This window comes from Micromys minutus (genome assembly GCF_963924665.1).
Source record: "Micromys minutus genome assembly, chromosome: 2".
In the NCBI taxonomy this organism is placed as follows: Eukaryota; Metazoa; Chordata; class Mammalia; order Rodentia; family Muridae; genus Micromys; species Micromys minutus.
In genome coordinates this window covers 23,131,727-23,147,412 of record NC_137971.1, presented here as the reverse complement: position 1 = coordinate 23,147,412, position 15,686 = coordinate 23,131,727, and the positions used below count along the sequence as shown (strand labels likewise).

At 42.8% G+C, this 15,686-nt stretch overlaps 1 protein-coding gene across 1 annotated transcript in view; it reads left to right on the top strand.

The window, feature by feature from the left end:
• The window catches only part of EXOC6 (exocyst complex component 6), a 133,057-nt gene that overhangs the window by 4,688 nt on the left and 112,683 nt on the right, over nucleotides 1–15,686 (top strand). The window lies entirely within an intron of this gene.

The window sequence follows — 15,686 nt, the reverse complement described above, 5'->3', positions numbered from 1 at the left end:
GAACTCAGGACCTCTAGAGGAGCAGTCAGTGCTCTTAACCACTGAGCCATCTCTTCAGCCACGCGTGCCTTCTTATAATCTTAAATATTATTAGAGTAATGCTAATATATTTGTCAGAACGTACATACTTAGGAGAATCTTAGTTGAAATAGCCAGTTATAAATTAATTATCAAACTAGGTTTTTTTTTTGTTTTTGTCTTGTTTTTGTTTTTGTTTTTGCCAAAGATCTATTGTCATGAAACCTTGAACATTCAAATATTTCAGGGTTAATTTCTGTAGAAGGATTTTTTTTTCAACTAGTACATTTAATATAGTGAAAGTCCAATTTCCTTATTTTAATGAAATTTTGAGTTTTCTATTAAGTTACTTACTTTTTCTTTCTTTGAGACAGTTGTAGTCCAGGCTAGTTCTGAACTTCTTCTGTAACACCGCCTGCCTCAGCCTTCTGAGTGCTGGGACTAATGGTGTGCACTCCTGTGCTTGGCTTTCCCTGGTTTCAATGCGTATTTACATCAGTAAGCCACTGGGACAGTGCCCTTCACATCGTCATTTTACAGACAGAACGATAGGTAAAACCTTCCTGATTAAGTTTGTTTCAGTAACCTCAGTCAAGAGCCACGAGAGTCACAGAGATAGAAAAGCTCACTGGTCCAAGATTCAGAGAGCTGGACGGCTCAGGAAAGGGCTTGCTTGTGCAAGGGTGGGACTTAAGGTTAGATTACCAAGTTGTTGGACTTGGTGAGACAGGGTGGATAGCAGTTAAGGACACCCGGTGTGGACTGTGGGCATCCTCGCAGGTGCCCGTGCATAGGTATAAGCTCAGTAATGTGCATATTACCGCCACCCTCCCCCCAACACATACACGGAGCAAACGAAACAAAAACAACCTACTGATCCAGACGCCAGACCTAGCCCTTGGTGGATATAAAATCCTTAACCAAATTCCTGGAAAATGTCTGCTTTTTCCCAGAAGCAACACGATTGTTCTCTCCTTTACTTAGCCAGTCCATTTTCTTCACTTCTTTTATCACTTGTGCCTCCTGACTCCAACACACCGAGAAACTGATGTTCAAGTCTGTTTCCCGTGCGTCTCATTTTTGATCAAGAGTCTCTTCTGTTTCTCAGTTGGTGCTTGGTTTTGTGACCGGTCCCATAATTTTGAGAGGGGAAAGATCCTAGTTTGATGGAAATAAAACAAAACAAACAGTAGAAGCTGGTGACACTTTCAGAGGTTTCTAGAAACTTCTGTGTATGAGGGAATGAATACACTATGTATAACGTGCCATGTGTGTATTCATTCCCTCCTGGGGAGCAGGCCTCAGGTTCAAGCAGGTACTCTTCCATAACACTGGGCCAGTATCGCACCATTAAGGAACCACTTGCCTCGAAGGTTGCCGTTGTAGTTTGTAGGGCTCATATCTAGTGGAGACCATTGGGGTCTTATCTTCCTTATCTTCTACGTGTCAGAGAGGAAGCTTCCAGCTCAGTTCTAGCTTGCAGTCTGTATTGCTTGCACCCAAGGTGTCTTCAGAGGCAGGGTCTTATTGTGTAGTTCTGGTGGGCAACCAAGAGAAATGGAAAGGCCCCTGGGGCCTCCCTGACCATATGAAGAGGGACCCCATTATCTAGTACTGGAGTTTTTGTTTGATAAACAGTGGCTTCTAGAAACAATTATCTAGAGTCATGCAAGCTATCTCTCTCTTGAACCAATTTTCTTTTTACTTATTTTTAAAACTGGCTTACAAAGTAGTGGGTTCCATGTGGCTTTTTCATATGTCTTTTAGTTCAACTAACTCCCACTTCCTGTTCCTTCTTTTTCTCTGTCCTACAGGCCCAATTTCTGATCAAACTTGTCTACCCTCAGTGTTCCCTCTTTCTGTTTTTAAATCACCTATGTTCTACTGGTCACAGCCCCTGCTCCCTGTTCCCCCTCATGCACAAAGTGGACTTTTTTTTTTTTTTTTTTTTTTTTTTTTTAGCTTCTACAGACACTCCAAGTTAAATACACGACACTAAAGATTCAAAGCTAGGACCCATTTATCAGAGAGATCTGTGGCTTTGTTCTCTTGGCCTGGGTTACTTTAGTGTAACTTTCCTGGGTAATTTCACTACTTTGGTGTAGCTAAATTGTCAGGATACCAAACTGCAGTCCAAATATACTCATAGACAAATGCTACTCTTATCCTTAATCAGAGAAGCTTCTTTTCACAGTGGCGGGTAAGTGTTCTCAGTGCTTAGAATAATGGATAGTTTGGCGCTCAGTCCTTAATAGGGCACCTGGACTTCCCGTATAAAGCTCAGGAAACATTGTGGAAGACGGAGTGGAAAGACTGTCAGAGCCTGTAGACACAGAGAACAGATGGGAGATACTTGAGGCATGTCATGTCACTGCAAACGTGATCTTGCAGCAGCTGTGTTGCCTGAACTGGGCCTGTACAGGGCTGGACCTATCAATAGCCCATCATGGATTAGGAGGGGCTAGAGGATGCTACCTTTCCCTGCTGAACTACTGGCTACTGATAGATTCTGAGAGACAAGCAGGGTTGTTTCCTGCTGTGTACCATGCAGTGAGCCCACTAGGCTTCAGTGGACACTCCCAAACCTGTGGCCACAGAGACAGGACCAGGTAAAGTCTGAGGTCACAAAGCAAAGCAGAAAGGCATGGATGTGGGAAAGGGATCTGTAAAAAGGAGGGGCAATAACAGGAAATAATAAGGTACTATATACATAGATGAAATCGTCAAATAACAAATTTAATAAATATTAAAAAGAAACCATAAACAGAAACAAACAAACCAAAACACTTTCATGCCGTTAGTTGGGAACATTTTTTCCCCCATTTTATTGTTTTCCGGTAGTTACTCTTTTTTTTTCCTCATGCAAAAGTTTCATTTATTTTTTTAAAAAAATATAGGGCTGGAGAGATGGCTCAGTGGTTAAGAGCACTGACTGCTCTTCCAGAGGTCCTGAGTTCAAATCCCAGCAACCACATGGTGGCTCACAACCATCTGTAATGAGATCTGATGCCCTCTTCTGGTGTGTCTGAGGACAGCGACAGTGTACTCACATATACTAAATAAATAAATCTTAAAAAAAAATACAACTTTAAAAAAATTCTTTTTGCTTTTGCATTTCGTCATCGTATAGAAGTCTGTGCTCATGTAAAGGAGTTCAGCTGTGTTTTCTTTTATGGTTTCATTTTTTTATATTCACATCTGATTCTTGTTGAGAATTCCTGAGATTACAATGTAAGGAATGACTCTAGTTTGATCCTATATCTTTACCAATCCAGATGTCTTTAAAATTTTTTTCAAGATTTTATTTATTTATTTTATTTATATGAGTACTCAGTGTAAGCATCAGATCCCATTACACATGGTTGTGAGCCACATGTGGTTGCTGGGAATTGAACTTAGGACCTCTGGAAGAACAGTCAGTGCCCTTAACCACTGAGCCACTTCTCCAGCCTTAAATTTTTTTTTATTGGATATACTTTTATTTACATTTCAAATGTCATTCCCTTTTCTGGTTTTCCCTCCATGAAACCCCTATCCCATTTCCCTCCCCTGCTTCTATGAGGGTGCTCCCCCACCCACCTTCCACCCACCCCTTTCCTCCTCCCTGCCATGACATTCCCTTACACTGGGGCACAAGCTTTGGCAGGACCAAGGGCTTCTCCTCCCATTGATGCCAGACAAGGCCATCCTCTGCTACATATGCAGCTGGAGCCATGGGTCCATCCATGTGTACTCTTTGGATGGTGGTTTAGTCCCTGGGAGCTCTGGTTGATTGGTATTGTTGCTCTTATGGGGCTGCAAACCCCTTCAACTCCTTTATTTCTTTCTCTAACTCCTCCATTGGGGACCCTGTTCTCAGTTCAATGGTTGGCTGCGAGTGTCCATGTCTGTATTTCATGATCTGGCATCTCTCAGGAGACAGCTATATCAGGCTCCTGTCAGCAAGCACTTCTTGGCATCAGCAATAGTGTCTGGGTTTGGTGGCTGTATATGGGATGGATTCTCAGGCAGGGCAGTCTCTGATGATCTTTCCTTCAGTCTCTGCTCCACACTCTGCCTCTGTGTTTCTACCTGTGAATATTTTTGTTTCTCCTTCTAAGAAGGACAGAAGCATCCACAGTTTGGTCTTTTTCTTGAGCTTCATGTGGTCTGTGAATTGTATCTTGGGTATTCTGAGCTTTTGGGCTAATATCTACTTATCCGTGAGTGCATACCATGTGGGAGTTTTTTGTGAGTTTTTTTGGGGGGGGGCATTACCTCACTCAGGATATTTCCTAGTTCCATCCATTTGCCTAAGATTTTCATGAAGTCATTGTTTCTAATAACTGAGTAGTACTCTATTGTGCAAATGCACCACACTTTCTGTATCCATTCCTCTATTGAGGAACATTTGGGTTCTTTCCAGCTTCTGGCTATTATAAATAAGGCTGCTATGAACATAGTGGAGCATGTGTTCTTGTTATATGTTGGAGCATCTTTTGGGTATATGCCCAGGAGTGGTATATCTGGGTCCTCAGGTAGTACTATGTCCAATTTTCTGAGGAACCACCAGACTGATTCCCACAGTGGTTGTACCAGCCTGCAATCCCACAATCCAGATGTCTCAGCACTAATTATTAAAAGGTAGATTTGTTTTCCACATGGACTCCAGATGTTGCCATTATCAAGCATTTAATTTTCATTCACAGGAGGACTGAATCTGGTTTCTCTCTATTAATGTGTCATGTCTGTTCCCATCTGTAACAGACCCTTTTAGCCATGGAGGCTTTGTTGTACTGGGCTATCTCCACCTCCTTACTCATTGTTCTTTGTTCTAGCTGGTTGGGCTATCTCCACCTCGTTACTCATTTTTAAAAGGGGTTTTCTGGTAATTCTTCTAGTTCATTCTTCAAGCGAACTCTGCAATCAATTTGCCTAGCTCTTAAAACAGACCCTTGGAAGTATGTCTTTGAGACTGAGCTAAATTTATAGCTTAGTTAGGGAGAACATAACATCTTGGCAATTTTAAGATTGCCTATCCAAGAACATATTATGATTTAAAAAGTTTTCTATGAATAGACTTTAGAGCTCTTAAGATTTTGTGTAGTTGTAGTTGTGTGCCTTGTGGAGACAATTTGATCCATGACAAACATACATGATGGTGATCCCATGGAATGTGACAGAGTTATAATAGAGTTTTTCTATTAATGATGTCATAGCACAATATACCAGTCTCATAATTGTGATGAAATCTATGCTGCGGTCAAGTAAGAGTAAACCTTGTACAATTGTGTTTTATTGGTGGTTGTTAGTGGTTTATTATTTATACTTTTGAAATTTATTTTATTTTTTTTAAAGAGGTTTGTTTATTTATTGGTCTGTCTATGTTTGTGCCTGCCCAAGTTATCGTACCACATGAACTGCAGGTACCTGCAGAAGCCAGAAGAGGGTGTTGGATACGTAGGAGCTGGAGTCCTAAAGTGCCCTGTGGGTGCTGGGAATTGAACCTGGGTTCTTTGGATGAGCAGGAAACTCATAACCTATGAACCACCCCTCTACCTCCCAGATCACCATTTTAGATTCTGCCTTTCTATTTAAAGTTAGCAGTAAGACAGCTCTAGGTTCTTCAGCAGGTGACAGCATTATTGTCATAGGAGATGACAGCTCTGTGCATATTATTGCCCACAAAGACCTTCCAGTGGGACAGGATGTGGGGGTGCTGGACAATGATTTTGATAATCGTAGGTAAGCCTAGGGTCATGTGAGTGATAATGGGCATTGAATCACAGTCTCCTGTTTGCTAAGCATGTAGTCTACCGTTTTGTCTCCAATAAAATGGTAAAGGAAGAAATAAAAAATAGTGTATACTATACAGCTAGATGTGTGTAAGCTGTGCCACCTGGTTTTGTGTAAATAAACTGCAGTGTTCTCAGTACTCAGTGGCAAACTTATCTAATGATGCATTTCTTAGAGCGTAGTCTGTGAATTGGGATATAACTCAGTGATAGGTGTTCGCTTATATGCACTGAAGCTCCTGGTTTGACCGCAATACCACTAAAAAGAAAATAAACAAATGCAAACAAAGCAGTGGGGGGGAGAGGGATGTAGACCACAGTCCCATTTTTAAGAAACTGGTTCTGTGCATGCACAGATAAGCATGCATAGAGATGGTTTAGCTGATTTGTTAAAGGCTTCTTTCCTAGGGTGGTTGTCTTGGACAGTGGTGAAACCTTTAAGAGGTGGAATGTGTTAGTCAGAGTTCTCTAGAGAAACAGAACTTATAGACTGAATGTATGTGTGTGTGTGTGTGTGTGTGTGTGTGTGTGTGTGTGTGTGTGTATAAATGGGGGCTTATATAATGGCTTACAGGCTGTGGTTTAGCAAGTTCAACATGGTTGTCTACCAGTCGTCAGTGGAAGGTCCAAGTATCCAGTGACTTATTTAGTCCACAAGGTTGTATGTCTTGGCTGGTTTTCAGTATACTCAGGAATTCCCAGTGCCAGTGAAGGAATGGAATTGCTATCCAGAACAAGCAGGAAAGGAGAGAACAAGCTTCCTTCTTCCACTTATACAGGCTGCCTGCAGGTGTGACCCAGATGAAAGATGGATCTTCAAAGATCTGGATCTTTCCACTTCAAATGACTTCATTAAGGAAAAAAAAAATCCCTCACAGGTGTGCCTAGCCATTTGGGTTCTGTTCATTCTGGATAGAATAGTGAAAATGACAACCAGTAATGTCCCTCACATGGGGTGTAGTGGGAGGTACTTGGGTCTCCAGGGTCATGCCCTAGAAGGGTGCTGTGGGACCCCGACCTCTTCCTCTTTTACTTTCTGACTGATGAGGAGAGCAGATTTGCTCTGCCTACTATGCCATGTTTTCTACTACAGTGTGCTGTCTTTCCACAAGCCCAAAGCAGTGGCCTCCCACACTGAGCCAGAATAAACCCTTCTTTATAGTTAATTATTTCAGGCATTTTTTTATAGTGACATGTAAGTAATACATACACAGTCATACAGTCTCTCTCTCTCTCTCTTTCACACACACACACACACACACATACACACACACACATACACAGACACACTCACACACACTCACACCTCTACAAACACTGGTGATACCTGTATTTCTGTCCCCTCCCATTACTCAGTGCTGGAGATTTAACTCAGGACCTTGTGCAAAGTAGGCAAACTATCACTGAGCTACATCCTCAGCCCTGGATGCCAACGTTTTGACCATTAGCTTATTTAAAGTTTTATCATTTACACGTAAATTAAGTTTCCCCCATTAATTCTATCGGGTGGGCTTTGTAAAATATCTTTGTGGTCCTGTGATAAAATATGAGCAAAAGCAACTTAAGAAAGAAAGGCCTTATTTTAGCATACGGTTCTAAAGGGGTAGAGTCCTCAGCAGGGAAGGCATCATTTGGCTGTAAGAGCAGGAAGCTGGGTGATCACACTTTACTCACACACAGGAAGCAAAGAATATAGGCTGTATACTTCCTACCCCCCCAAAGCTATAGCCCCAAGCCCACCCCTGTGTGTGTGTGTGTGTGTGTGTGTGTGTGTTTTGTGGTATAGTGGCCAAAATATTAGAAACAACAAATGGGAGGAAAAGTTTGTTTTGGCTCATGGCTTAAGGGATTTTAGGTCTTTATGGCAGGGGATACAAGGTAGAGTCTCTCAGTCCATGGCAGTAGGAATGTGTAAAGGCTTCTCCCATCCTGCAGGGCCAGAAAGTGAGTCGGGGTCCAGGAATCATTTTCAGAGACCCACCCCTGTGACCTGCTAGGTCCCACTTCAATGAAAAATCACATTTATTTATTATTATTGCTTATGCAGGAGGTGGTACATGTGCTCAGCATATGTGTAGAGGTCAGAGGACAACTGTGTGTAGGTGGCTCTCCTTCTCACCTTCACATGGGCTCCAGGGATGGAAACCAGGCCGTCAGGCTTGTGTCTTACCCACTGAGCCATCTTACCAGCCCTAGGCTCCATCCGTAAGAGGCTCCACCAGCTGGGGAATACGTGTTTACAACATTGGCCTTGAGGGACGTTTCAACCTGTAGTAAATAATTATGCAGTTAGAAAAGTGTTTACCGTTTTCTTCTCATTTCTTAAATCTTAGATTTTTTAAATTTTGTTTTCTGACTTAATATTCTAATGCACAAGTTGAACACAGTACAGGTTGAGTGTTTCTAATCTGAAAAATCTGATCTCCAAGATGCCCCCAAGTCTGGGACTTTTTGAGACCAATATAATGCCACAAGGGGGAGGTCCCACACCATGGTTTGTTTTATGTGCAGTTACCAGAAATAGTCCTGGGTTACATTTCAGTTCTGTGTAGGAGGTGTAAAGAAATCTAAGTGTATTTCATGTCCCCTTCTCTAAGATGTGTTGTCTTACATATGTGCATGTTCCTCAAAATCTGAAGGAAGAAGCTAAGAGACACCTTCGATCCTGAGCACTTTGGGTTGGAGCGGCCTGCTGAGATGAGAGTCAGTCTGTCTGTCCCCTAACTGCCAGGGAAGCTCTAGTGGCCCTCAGCAGGATAGCTCTTGCCCTGGGGCTAGGGGAGGTTTTAACAAAGAGGCTAAATTTTGTCCCGTACTTTTCTGCTCCTTTGGGTGCTTGCTTGCTACAACAGTGGCTAAATTGGCACTGGATTTCCTGTTAACTAGAACATTCCTGCCATTGCAGAACAGCAGCTTGGTGGTGGAGATTGATGTTAACGTGCTTTGGGAGTAGGTGTGCTGGGGGTTTTTAGGGTGTTTCCTCTTGGTAAGGTGAGCTGCTTGCTTCCTTGGGACAGACTGAGTCAGTGTAGCGTCTCTGTGCTTTGCATAAACATTAACTAAACCTGCTGCCTAGAGGAGTCTTTTCACTCTGTTTCTTCTGCAGTAATCAGTCTGTTTGAGGCTTTCTGTCCCTAAATGGTCAAGACGTTGTCTTATATTAACTTATCCCCCTAAATCATTGTTCTGTTTTGGTAACTCTTTCATGAGTTCTAACTTTGGTTAGTTACGAGGTCAGTCACTGACACCCACTTAGACTAGCGGCTTGCCTGTTGTTGGTGCATGTGTGTACATTTGTGCGTGTTTGTGTATACGTGTGTATGTGCATGTGGAGACCAGAGGCCAGCCTTGACTGACTGCCATTCTACTGGCACAGCCACCCTTTTCCTGGGCCAGGATCTCCCCCTCATCTGGAACTTGCCATTTAGGCTGACCCGGGTGGCCAGCTGGCCCCGGGGATGCACCTGTCTCTTCTCCCTGGTATTGTAAGTGTGTGCCAGCATGCTGGCTTTTAAAATGTGGGTTCTTAGGATCAAACTCAGGTTGCTGTGCCTACAAGGCAGGCATTTCACGGATGAAGTCGTCCGGGCCTTGTTCTGTTGAATGTTTAAAGCCTGCCTTTTGGTGTAGTGGCAGATGATTTCCTGTCGCTCTGTACTCAATCAGGAGATTGAGGCGTCCTTCCTCTCTTCCCTTTCTGGCTTTTTGAATTTGGACCCTTTGCTTAACTGATATAACCATTTAACGTGTTAGCTTTTTCTCCAGTGATCTTAGTTTACATCTGATTTTGCCGTGGCTGGAGTCCATATATTCTGAGCTCTCCTGTTCCAGTTTCAGAGAAGTTTTGCTGTTTGAATTTTGTGTTTTTCCTGTTAGCACAGCAGTTCTAAAGAGTGGATTTAAAAGAGATTCTAGACTTTATTTTTATGTTCTTATTCTAGCCTTATTGCTGTTTTGATGGGAAGCCAACTCTTCAGCACATTTCTTCTTAGCTGTAAACTAATGTTGCTGCGAGGGACAAAGTGAGATAGTTCGACTCTAAAGCTGTTTGGCAGAATGGGTCTGCCCTATACCAGCTGATATTTTTGTTAAATTTTCTAAATGGCTCTAGGGAAGTAGTCTCTATCCACTTACACTGATCTACTTAATTGTTGGAGGCTTTTACATTTAACATGATGTCAGCAATTGTTTACTCTACGGGACAAATAAAGTGACTCTCTTTGGGTGCTGCCCTTTCTCACCCTTTGCATTTTACCAAAAGTAAACAGGAAGAGACATCTCTGTGGTCAGGAATGTGACAACAGGAAGGAGGAAGTCTATTGCCTAGTCTGTGCTGGCTGATTACACCTCAGCTCTCCCAGAGGACGTCCATTAGTAGGTGTGCTGTACTGTTACCCGGTGCTGGAGAGAGCGCTAATGTCATAGGAGTCAGCTCGGTACAGGAAGTAATGTTAACTAATGTTAACTAATGTTTCCTGTACACGGGGAGAGGGTACTATCCATGAGAGCGGGTTACAGGAACTCCACACAGTGGAACACAGGCCAATACAATTCAACATCAGAAATTTAAGAAAATGCCTTTCGTTTGTTGGTCTTTGCTTCTTTGGGGAGCTCAGGCAAGCCAGATAAGTCTTCTAATGTGTTTGCTGAGCCAGGGGCTCAGTCCCCAGCATTTCTCACCTTGAAGTGGGATGGGGTATGTTAGCTCTGTTATAGAAAAAAAATTTGAATATTTCAGATTTCAAGTGAACATGAGGATCCAGGTTGCCATTATCTTAAAGCATGAAAGTAATTTTATTAGATTTATGTGTGTTTTGTCTGCATGTATGCGTTTGTGTACCAGGTGCGTGATGCTTGGTGCCACAAAATTCTGAAAAGGGCCTGGAACTGGAGTTATGGATGGTTTTAAGCCATCATGTGGGTGCTGGGAGCCAAATCTGAGTCCTCTGTAAGAACAAGGGCTCTTCACCCCTGAGCTTTGTCACTAGCCTCTTTATAAATGGTCTTAAGAGCACGTGTAGCAAACTTGATAAACTGTTTCGTGGGCAAACATACAAAGAATGCGTGTTCTGTAAATAAGAAGTCTTTTCCAGAATTAACAAAAGAAGTCAGATCTTGTGTTTCTGTAGCCCCTCCCACAAAGTTCTTAGAAACAATCATTACTTTGCACCCAGAGAATACCTCACTGGTTTGAATACCCAGCCAGTTTCAGGATACCTTAATTTTGATTTGCATTATTGTCATAATAATTTTTAGCGTACAATGTTATAGATGGTTTGGGAGGAAAGCTTGCAGAAATCAGCATTGCAGAATTGGGGCTGTTTCCCATAGTCTTCCCATTTTAATTTGGTTTTAGAGACTTATCTCTATATTATCATGTGGTGTTTTCTAGAATTTTTTAATGCCATTGTACAAATTGGCTGATGAGATGGCTCAACTGGTAAAGGGGCTTGCTGCTAACCTGCTGCTGACCTGAGTTCAATCCCTGGACTCCACATGGTGGAAGGAAGGAACCAGCTCCCTCAAACTGTTCTCTGGCCTCTATGTGTGCACCATGTCACAGGTTCATGTGCACGCAGGTTCATGTGCACGCACACACGTACATATCACAACAAATACAAAAGATGAAGCGGGGTAAGCAGTTCATACCTCTGTTAGAAAGCTTTGGTTATTTAGTAAAATAACCACGAGTTTAGCATCATCCACACAAACACTTAACAAAGTAGTTTATTTGTAGGTATTTAATGCTGATCTAGAAAATGAAGCACAGTTTGATACTCAATTCACTTAATTAAAGTCAGTGCTGAATTTTTAAATCAGTGTTTGGAATATATAATACACATACTTTTTATATATTTATTTTAAAGTCAAATAGTGACTTTAACATTTAGTAAAGCTGTTTTTGTGTGTGCTCTTTTAGTACTGTATAGAAACTGAAAGTCAGGTGGTGAGTAACAGATAAAGGTGTCTCCTGTGCCCTGCTGACCACTCTTACAGAAGCTTGAGTTCGGAGATTCCTGTTGGGTTTATAGTTAGTTCTGTTTCGACATTCAAATGCCTATTTTTAAGTAATAAGTAACAAGATAAAAATGGCTTTAAAAAGAAAACTCTAGCCAGGTATGGTGCGTACCTTTCATCTTAGCACGTAGGAGTCAGAGGCAGGCAGACCTGTATGAATTCAAGGTAAGCCTTGTCCAGGACAGGCAGAATTACAGAGAGACCCCATGTCAGCAAAGAACAAACAAACAAACAACAAAACCCAAAGAGAAATCTTATTTTTGTTTTGCTTTTCTACTTCTCAGAGGTCAGACTGTTGGATCGATGTTTAATGCAGTCATAAGATTGCTGGGTGAAGAGTGCCCTCTAGTGACTTACTCTTTTGTTAAGATTTATACTTTTAAAAAAAAGATTTATTTATTTTATTTTATGTCTGTGAATACACTGCCGCTGTTTTCAGACACACCAGAAGAGGGCATTAGATCCCATTACAGATGGTCGTGAGCCACCATGTGGTTGCTGGGAATTGAACTCAAGACCTCTGCAAGAGCAGTCAGTGCTCTTAACCGCTGAACCATCTCTCTAGCCCCAAGACTTTTTCTTAACCAAAATAAAACCATAAAGTGTTTCTATCTCATTTTGTTTACAAAACGTAGCACCTATCAAAACACTGAAGCTTGCCAGTTTATCAGATTACAGTTGGTAATGAAAGCATTAATTTTCACTTCACCCTTTATAACATTTAGATGTTAAATTTATTTCAAACCACTAGGTGGAGTCCTATACAAATGATTCAAAAAGGCATCTGTGAAAGCTAATTCTCTTGCCTTCACAAAAGCCTCATAATACTAGTTGACCAAATATTACAGGACAGCTTATACCTTAACGCTTGGCATTGGCGTGTGAGATACAGACGAGGATGGGTTCTGCCCGTGCTTACAAAGTTAAATATTTGTAAGAGATGTTTTTGTGCATCTCTAGTTGCTGAACTTAAAATATGGGAATACAATCCTTGGTGTAGTGTAAATCATGTTTATTTTCAAATCGCAAGGTGTTTGTGAAGTTTTGAGTTTTGCACCAGTGTTTTTGTTGTGTAGCACAGAACCTTGCTAGAAGATCTGATTGTGTTAAGCTTTTGAAAGGGTGACTGGCTCTTACCTTGACATCACTGTGTGTGGAGCACTGGCTGCTCCCCAGGGACCTTGATTTGGTTCCTCTCATGGCCTCTCATAACTCTCTTCAGAGCCAGGGAATCTGACGCCCTCTTCTGGACATCATGGATTCTGCATTCACATGGTGCACAAACATACATGCAAGCAAAACATGGATACACATACAATTAAAATAAATCATTAAAAGTTTTTTTTTTAAAGGTGTCCCTTTAGTGACTGTGGAGCAGTGTAGCGTTTATGAGCATTCTCATGTTTTATCTTGCTGGGTCATATTTACCACTGTGTGTGTGTTTGTAGGCGCTCGGTTAGACTTCCTGTAGATATAAACAATCCTGGGGAGGCGTTGGAGACTGAAGGAGCTGAAGGGGTTTGCTACTCCACAGGAAGAACAATATCAACCAACCAGACCCGCCAGAGCTCCCAGGGACTAAACCACCAAAGAGTACACATGGCTCCAGCTGCATATGTAGCAGACAGTGGCCTTGTCAGGCATCAATGGGAGGAGAGGCTCTTGGTCCTGTGAAGGCTCCATGCCCCAGTGAAGAGGAAAGCCAGGGTGGGGAGGCAGGAGGGAGTGGGTGGGTGGGTGCGGGAGGGACCTCAGCATTTTCTCCTAGTATCCTGCTCCTCACTTTGTGCATCTGTAACAACTAGCCATGCCAAAGTTCTTGCCGCCTCTCTCTGCTCACTGGTTGATTGCACCTGATGGGTGCATTAGTGCATATTGGGGATGCCCTACTGAGTGTTCTCAGCTGCAGGTCTTCAAAGGTGCTCTGCTCTGCAGCCTCTCTGCTGGTCCTTCTGGCGGTTCCCCGTCCTTCTCCATGGTGCTGAGCGCCACTGCTAACCGCAGAGTCTGTTAACAATGGTTTTAAATTATATGGGGCCTGGTAAATTTGGGATTAAGTCTTGGCTGTGTTCTATCCGACTTTAAACTTTACGTGTTAGTCTTCCCCAGCTGCATTTGAAGTGGGCTCCCGGCAGAGCCTGTGCTGTATGGAGGTAGTGACTATGTAATGAGGCCGTCATGAGAAGCCTGAGGGTGCGGTATGTTCTCAGTCGGCATCTGTATCTCCGCTGTGATGCTTTAAAGCAAGACATGTTGTTGGCTGAGACTAGGGTGATGTCAGTGGATGTGATAGGGCTGCTGGATTAGAGGTGGCCAACTTAAAAAGAAACACACACACACACACACACACACACACACACACACACATATATATAGTATATGTGTGTATATACACAGGTGTGTGTGTGCATGTATGTACATGTTCCTTGGCATGGGTAGGAGGTCAGAGGACAATTGATGGGAATTGGTTCTGTCCTTCTGCCTTGGGGGTTCTGGGGTTCTTTCTAACTCAAGTGTCACATTTGGCAGCAGGCAGCCCCGCTGAGGTCTGACCAGCCCATGTCAGCCTTTTGGCACTGTAGTATGTTGTCATTCACAGATACTGTTCTGGGCCATAGACTTGTGCTCAGTCCTTTGTGGTTAGAAGAGGGAGAAAGTATGAGGAACGATTTCAGGGGTTTGTCTGAGAAGCTAGACAAGTGGACCTTACCAAGAAGAGGGAGATGATGGAAAAAGCAGGCTTGGGCAGCAGGGTTAGAAATTCACTTTTGAGTAAACTGAAGATGAATGCTCATCAGACTTTCATATGGGGAAATATGACTGAAGTTTGAGGCAAGGTTAGTGGTGGAAATATGAATTTGGAAGATGTTTGTGTGTTTGTAGAATCAAGCGTATATGCATGAAAAAGAATCCACCGAGGCCAGGATCTTATTCTAGGCAAGTATTCAAAGAGCCCAGGTTCTTAATTACCAACCTGCATTGTCTCTACTGCTGGTGGTACTTAACTCATTAAAAACGGAGGCATGACGCTATACTCAGAGGCTTTGGTGTGTTTGGGAAACAAAATATATTGCATATATAAACATTAAAATGTAATGCAAAGTAGTATATGAGTCCATCCCAGAGTAACTATCAAGGACCACAGCCTTATCTGTCCTACAGAGGAAAAGATTTCTTCACACAGAAATGATTGACAGAGACCCTGTGGCAAAACCAGAACGTGCTCTGAACCTCAAACCGGAGGCAGCGGCTGGGGAGGTGTAGCTCCCTTCAGGCTGCCTGTTTTAACACAGGTGTGCTCTCAGCTCTGCGTGGTACTTACCGTGGTTCCCAGTGGGAAAGGCACAGTGGGCAGGCTAGAGCAGAGGGCCAGGCGTGAGCCTCCATTTGTCTTTCCCTAGTGGCACTGTGTGGGCAGGCCTTCCCCTGATGTCAATTTCTCTCAAGCCTTGATGGCCCGGGCTTTTTATTACGGTACAGTCATGTGAATGGGGCTAACCGCCTGTGTGGATCTGGCTCACTGCCCGTCTCGCTGACCTTGGCTTGCAGCCTCTAGAAAGCCAAGGCCCCCAGTATTGTAAGCATTACTGTTATGCCCCCCATTGTAAACAGACAAGACATTGTAAAGTGTTCATTCCCAGAGCCAAGGCAGATTTACTGCATAGTAAAGGTCTCATCACTCTTTCTGTGGAGTCAGTATGAGCTGAGCTTTGTACCTAGCTTACAGGCGTGTCATTGCCACAACCAGATCTTATACTTGAGGATGTAAAGTCTGGAACCAGATGACCAAGATGCTTATTCCAGTCATCAGTCTTGAATTGTGGAGTTTGTGGCAGTCACAGTGAATAATGTATTTGAAAAGCAAGGGTAATAACA